A 7,180-nucleotide genomic window follows, 5' to 3' on the forward strand; every position below is an offset into this window, starting at 1 on the left:
GTGATGTGCAGTATAATATAAATAAACAGTGATAGTAAATGATGAGGATGAGACGGAGTGTTTCACCGCGGTGGTGCGGTACCCTACCCCAAACACCACATCAGCAATGCAACTTCGACATTTCGTCAGTGTAGCACACGCAACATTGCTTCGGCAACTCAATCACACTGTTAGCTCTACGCATCTTTTGAAATACAGCAAAAACACTGAAATAAAGATATTGCACCAACGTTGAATTTACGTTGCTGATTAAGCATTTTGGAAGAAATGCAATTGCAACATAGCGTTGACATTGCTTGCAAAACATTGCATCAACAATGTAAACGCCACGTTACCTCCCCCCCCCCCCGCCCCCCAATGTACCATATTAAACATTGCTTCAGTAACATCATCGCAATCTTAGCTTTACGTAATCTTTTAAAACACAGCATGAACATTGAAACAAATATATTGCTGCAACGATGAGTGTAGGCATGAAACATCGCTGCAACACTTGAACGTTCCGGTAACATTGATGCAACGCATTTGCAACATCTTGTGCTGTCTGGGTCAGCCCCTGACTACCTTAGTCTCACGATGTGTAAAGCATCTCGTCGTGATGATGATGATGGTGATGTGAAAAAAAATGGGGATGTGGGTTCCGACGAAGTCGAAGTCGTCGTATCGCGGCTGAAATGGAAGTTTCTTCATCCGTGGAAATGAAATATTTTCATATATTGAATATTTGAATATTTTCCGCGAAGAACATTGCTCGGCACTCTGCTCGCGCTACTACCAATGTAATTGCGAACCCCTTCAATGCTCTCACTTTCCGTACAACCTGTGACGGAGTTGTCCACTTTTTGTAATTTCTTCGAGCGTCGTCGTTTTTATGTCTAGACGCACTGCTGTAACAATCATGTTCTACCGGAGTCTTCTATAAGCGTAATTGCTTCGGTTTAATATCGGTGCCGGACATTGTTTTGTGTCGTGAAGAATGCTGTTATCGCCGTTATACGAGGCACTTAATAGATGGGCTACTGCAGTGCCCCACCCTAGAGAGAAACGTATCAACACATCTTCGATCTTTTGTGACGGGGAAAATGAGTGATAATCGACGGCGATCTGCCCTCGTTGTTAAAGGTTCCTTTCTGTTTTTTTTTTCTTCGTCTTTTATCTTTTTGTGATCCATATTAAAGATTTGACGTTGTGATGTATTGATAGTTTTGGAATGCGAAACTCGAATTTGTCCATATTCCTCAACAAGCGATCCATGCGTCGCTTCGCTCGTGAGTCTCGACGAATTCCAGCCATATACCACGAAGGCCTTCAGGCCTTCAGTTGAGGAGATTGCAGTGGCCACCATTCACGACGAAACAGTGAGTTTGCAACACGTTAGCACCGCAATCAAAGTGTGTAACGGTGTGTATGTTTTCTCTTTTTACATTTGTCCCTTTTTTTGTTTGAATGTGTGACCCGCTTTTGAGAGCGAGTGTAGCTGTCTGATGCAAGCTAAGGCTTGTTCATGCGTGTGTCTTTTCAAGATGCAGACAAGTTCAACAGTGATGACCAGACTACACCGGGATCGAATTTCACTGCGCAGTCAGCCTCTGTGTACAGCTGTTCGACTGTCCTACAGTAGGATTGAGAGTGCAAGGTACGGTACACCACCACGATAACGGAAGCCGCAGAATGAAGTCTCGTGCAATATCTTGCATGTATTTGTCAGCATTTCGTAAATGCTTCCCAGGAGCAGATTGATTGTCAGTAATTGAGATCCGTCATGTTGTCACTATTCAGATCCGCATTAACAGACAGCTGGCTTAACGAAGCAAACTAATGTTCCCCGACCCTCAGTATAGTTGCGAAATAATTTTGTAATTTGTCATTTAGTCATAATAAATCTACGTGTTCCATACTCGGATTTCATGTAGAAGTGTGCATGCGTTTATTTTGTCACAAACACAATTTTATTTTCATGCCTGTACACTGCCACTTCTCTAGAAGTACATCTGCTGGGGCCACACGGCGATGCACTCAGCGAGCGTCTTCACCGCAAGCTACACTGCTGTGAGAGGAAGAGCCCTGCAGAGGACTGGTAACCCATAACGCGGGGTTCAGCGCCTACGCGCTGCACGTATGCATTGGAACGCAATAGTGTGTACCGGGGCCACATAGCACGCTTCTAGCTAATTTCCAAATATCTGTCCTTTCTCCTCGTTTGCTCAAAATTGGTGCCCCCGTCTCTCTTCCTTATTTTTGCGCTTTGTCACAGAGGGGCGCACGCCCTACTCTCCCCACAACACAGGAGTTATAAAGGTATCGTTCTGTGCATTGGTTACCATAGAGCGTGTATTTGTTTTAAAAGGCATCGTATACCTTCACTGATGGTGGATGCGATCTTTACAAAGTATGTATGAAATATGTATTTACAATTTAGTTATAATGTGACGTCGTGAACCCGTTGACTCAATTCACCCATCCGAGTGAAGGGTTTTCCCCAAACGCTATAAAGCACATATCGACCCTATGAAGTCGGCACAGCTGGCATGATCACCCCCCCGAGCAACGGCTCAACATTAAGACGCCCCCTACCAATCTTCTTTTTTCAACGATAACGTTTTATATTTTAGGATTCGGACCATGATACCCTTTGGTGTTTGCACGGAACAATCTGGTATCGCGTTTCAGACAGCCATCACTGGTGATCTCACAATTCCAATTCCCCATTTTTTCCGCACTGTTACTCGCGGCAGAGTCCAGAACATTTCTGCTCAATGATAAGGCAAGCCTGAGCGATGGGCAAGACACGTAAACAAACACAAACAGCGCTGTTTGTGTTTGTTTACGTGTCTTGCCCATCGCTCAGGCTTGCCTTATCATGGAATTTATCCACCAGCTAGCCTGCATTTACGCCATTCTGTCATTTCTGCTCAACTACTCGTCTTTTCCTTTTTTACGTTTGACTGATTAGATGAGTCACGAGAAACGTGAGGTCCACCTTTCTTACCGTTTTAGACCACTGTTTCCTTTTCATGTGTATCCTTTTCAACCGCTTTTCAACATGTATCCTTAGTTTACCCATCCCCCATATTTCCCCAGAGTCAACAACTGAGGTCAGTCCTAAAACACTGTCTCATTGCTTATCATATGTGCTTCAAAAGAACGCTCTTGAGCTTTATGTTTAGCACACCCCAGAGTTCCAATAAATTCCCCCATATTCTGATTCCATTTAACTGGTCCGGCAGTTTAAATTGAATAACACCGCCTCCACTACCCTAAAACCTCCACACTGCCAATGTGTTGTACAATTTTTTGCACCATATAACCTTAACCTTTCCCTCCCAGTACCAGCAGTTATCCCGCTCTTTACCCCAGCAGTCGCCCTCATGCACCACCCTACACCTGTTAATGCAAACCTGATTTACCATTTACCATCTCTGCTGTTGTTAAGCAGCTCCATTACCACCACCAGCACCAAAATATCTCTTGTCACTTGCTTTCTTAGCGTGTACTTCTTCAAACGTTAATCCACTTTATCCAAAATATGTCTTAAACAGTGATGGCCAGTAGTTAACTACATGTAGTTAAACTACTAGTTAAACTACCAGACTGTAGTTAAAAAGTAGTTATCAACTACTTGCAGAAATGTAGTGGCAACTACTAGTTAAACTACTATTTTAAGTAGTTAACTAGAGTAGTTAGGTTACTGAAGGCGCGAACTACTTCCGATTTGGCCGCAAGCTTTATACGGCACGATTGTGCTTCCGACTTTTACCTTGAGCTACTTGTTTGATGAGAACGGTGTCGTGCATGTGTACTAAATCTTCACTTTTAATGCTTGTCCAGCAGTGTTGCGGATTTAACGAGTCAAATCGGATTTAAATCAAATCCATGTTTTTCGGAACACCGCAAATCAAATCCAAATCAAGTCTGGATTTAAACTTGAGGCGACAAATATCATTTTAAATTCGGATTTGTTTTTGGTGTGCTAAATCAAATCCGGTTTTAAATCAGGATTCATCAAATCCGTCAACGAATCCGGGGGCTAAAGTTCCCGAAATAACTGTAGCATGCAGCTGACCATGTCTACAAGGTACAGTTACTGAATGCATTCGCTGGATAATACCCGTGACATGGTATAAACACATATAAATCTCACCTGCAGCGAAGAGTATGAACAGCCAACATAGCGATGTGAAGGTTGACACTGACATTTTATTTATTTTCACGTGGATATCGGAGTAACATATTTGTCAAATACGCTTACTCGGCACATAAGATAAAGCGAACTGCTGGGAATTATGTTGTGTTAAATGTGACGGCTGCGTGCTGCACACCGCAGTTGTGTTATAACAAACTCAGTAGTGCATCCGCCCAACACGCGTAAGCAGTCTTATTCTCTCAAGTTCTTGTTTAGAAAGACCAGCTGCTCCAATGTAGCTTGGTGCAGCCTGTTTCTTTTCGCGGTCTTGATCAGGCTGGCTGCAAAGAGCACTCGTACGACTGCTCCAGAACTTGCAGGTACTGCAAATACATTTTTCTCTACTTGCGAAAGCAGCGGGTAGCGGGCCACTGCGGACATCCAATAGCAGAGAGGGGAAACAACATCATCCTTTACTGTACACTCGCTTGAATAGAGGATTTCGTCGTTCGTTTTTGCGGTAAGAGTTCTGCGGTGGCACCGAGTTGACCATAAGCAAGCCTCTATGAAAAAGGGCAACCAACATTCACATTCCTGTTCCTGGACACAATGACCTCATACGACTGGTTCTCATGTGGACATTTCGGGACTTATTTTAGCAATCTCTGGGACACCAGAACGCGACATCAGTCGCAGTTCAGAGCCAATAAAACAGGCAAAATACGTGTATGGTAGTCCTTTTCTCGAACGTACATTGTTTGAGCTCAGTGGACCAGTGGGGCACTTTCTCCAATGCGTTCCATTTCTGAGAAATTATAGAAAGCTGTGATACCGTTGTGAATTAGACATCGAACTGCCCATGTGATTATATGTGAGAGTATTGCATGACGTACCTTTAGTGCTCGGAAGGGAAGATGGCTATATGCCTTAGAGGTGGTCTGTCTGACAGACAAACCACCTCTTAAACTTGAAGCAGTCTACAAACAGTATCCGTAGACTGCTTCACGCAATCAAAAAATCGTGGCATTTCTTTTTAAACGAAACACAACTTTTAGCGGGACATTGGGAACCGAGATGGCGGGATGCAAGGCAAGCCATCTCAAATCCAAACACTTTCTAGACCTTCTCCTCATTAAGAGTTGCATTGCATCATGTGTAAACATATGTGAAATGCAATTCAGTCAAATCTCTTGTAAAAACGTAATTACAGAGACGGCCTCAGATACGACTGACAAAGAATCTGCCCGCCCGTCAACGTCAAATTTTGTAGCAGTCAAAATCCAACCATTTCCCTTCAGAAGCTTGACCAAATACACATCCAATTCCGTCGAAAAAAAAAAAAAAAAACGTGATTCAATCCAAATCCAAATCGTCGTCATATTTTCCCCGTAAACCAAATCTCAAATCAAATCCACGAGCCCTTTGATGGATTTAAATCAAATCCCCGGATTTAAATCCGCAACACCGTTGTCCAGTGAAGCCTCATTTGCTGTGAAATAATTATGCAACTCAGTTTATCGCGGAAGCACAGAAAGAATCCCGCCGCAAGCTTTGTATTTCACGGTCGTAGCAGTGGCTTGAGCCAAAGTTTATCATTGCTTGTGATTTATATTTAGGAGTCCAAGAACACTACAAGGGATTGGTGTTGATGGACAACGTTAAGTAGTTATAGGTGTAGTTAAACTACATTGAAGTAGTTAAAAAAGTAGTTTTAACTACTCCCCTGAAAAGTAGTTGAACTACTAGTTAAACTACTCCATCACGAAGTAGTTAGTAGTTATAGTTAAACTACTGTAGAAGTAGTTAGCGGCCATCACTGGTCTAAACTACTGTAGAAGTAGTTAGCGGCCATCACTGGTCTTAAAACATTACCACAGGTATGCCGGTAACTTACACGCAACCCCTTTAAGCAACCGCAGAGAGGAGTCTATAGGACGTTCCAATACCGGGTCCACGCGGCTTGCAGTTAAGTTCTATGCCTTTTCAAGAAAGGAGGCGCCTTCCGTCTCAATCATGTTCACATAGAGCTCCCGTACACCTTCTCCAAATAGCGCTTTTTGCAATCGCCGTAAAAAGCACCCAAGCCTTTTCTTCCCTGTCGGGATTCATCGGCGCAGTGCAGGGAGCAGGTCTCGCAAAATTCTGACGAGACATTTCGTTGGGGAACTTTATTGATGCCACAGAACGTCACTATTCAAAGCCGCGACGCGGCATTGGCCAGCGGATTGAGTGGACGCGACGTTCGCTCGTTGGTCTAGAGGCCCTGCAATACAGAACCGAGCCCCACCACCGGCTGCCTCAACACTTCAGTTCATGACAGAACTGATGCTCTGAGGCTGGAACAACATAGAAGGACAAATACATACAAAGTCTCAAATTGCCTAAGAAATTAACGATGAAAGATGGAAGTCACTGAAAAGGTTAGCCAGCTGTAGGACTCGAACCTACATCTTCTGGATTGGCGGTCCAGGGCTCTACCAATTGAGCTAAGCTAACACACCTCCATAGCGACTTCCAAGGGCGCATCATCTGAAGGGACACATTAGCCATTAACTTCAGTTCATTTTGCGTCATATATTCAATACACAATTCCCTTAAAGTCGGTGCAGCACGCATTGTAACTTCCTGCCTTTCAATCGTTTCAACATTCGCCCACATCTTCTAACATCTGTACAGCATCCATCACCTTTCCATCATCATCACTTTCTCATCCCTTCCACAAGCGCCATAGCGGCGGAGCATGACCCTCCACGTCAGCACCCCATTGATGTGTGTGTTGCTTCGCTGCGAAAGGAACACTGGTGTATCAGTTGGTAGGTTCGAACCAGCTCAAGGATGCCACCAACAATGTGTCGTGGTATTGTTTCAACACATCATCTTCCACGAGGGGGACATTAAATGTGGGATTTCAGTGCACGAACCCTCTTGTGAGCGAAATGAACCGCAGCGCGCCACCTATGGCCATAGTTGTAAACGACGTCTTATATTAAGGGACGTACAGCTTGGGACAAAAGTTTACGGAACACGGCGTTGGCGTATTTCTTCGTCGGAGCGGCC

The 7,180-nt window shown here is 44.1% G+C and overlaps 1 non-coding gene across 1 annotated transcript; it reads right to left on the reverse strand.

The window, feature by feature from the left end:
* Positions 1-6,546: 6,546 nt before the first annotated feature.
* Trnag-gcc (transfer RNA glycine (anticodon GCC)) lies at positions 6,547-6,619 on the reverse strand. Its single transcript has one exon. It is a non-coding gene; the product is annotated as a tRNA-Gly (tRNA).
* Positions 6,620-7,180: the final 561 nt, after the last annotated feature.

This window comes from Ornithodoros turicata, chromosome 4, assembly GCF_037126465.1.
Source record: "Ornithodoros turicata isolate Travis chromosome 4, ASM3712646v1, whole genome shotgun sequence".
In the NCBI taxonomy this organism is placed as follows: domain Eukaryota; kingdom Metazoa; phylum Arthropoda; class Arachnida; order Ixodida; family Argasidae; genus Ornithodoros; species Ornithodoros turicata.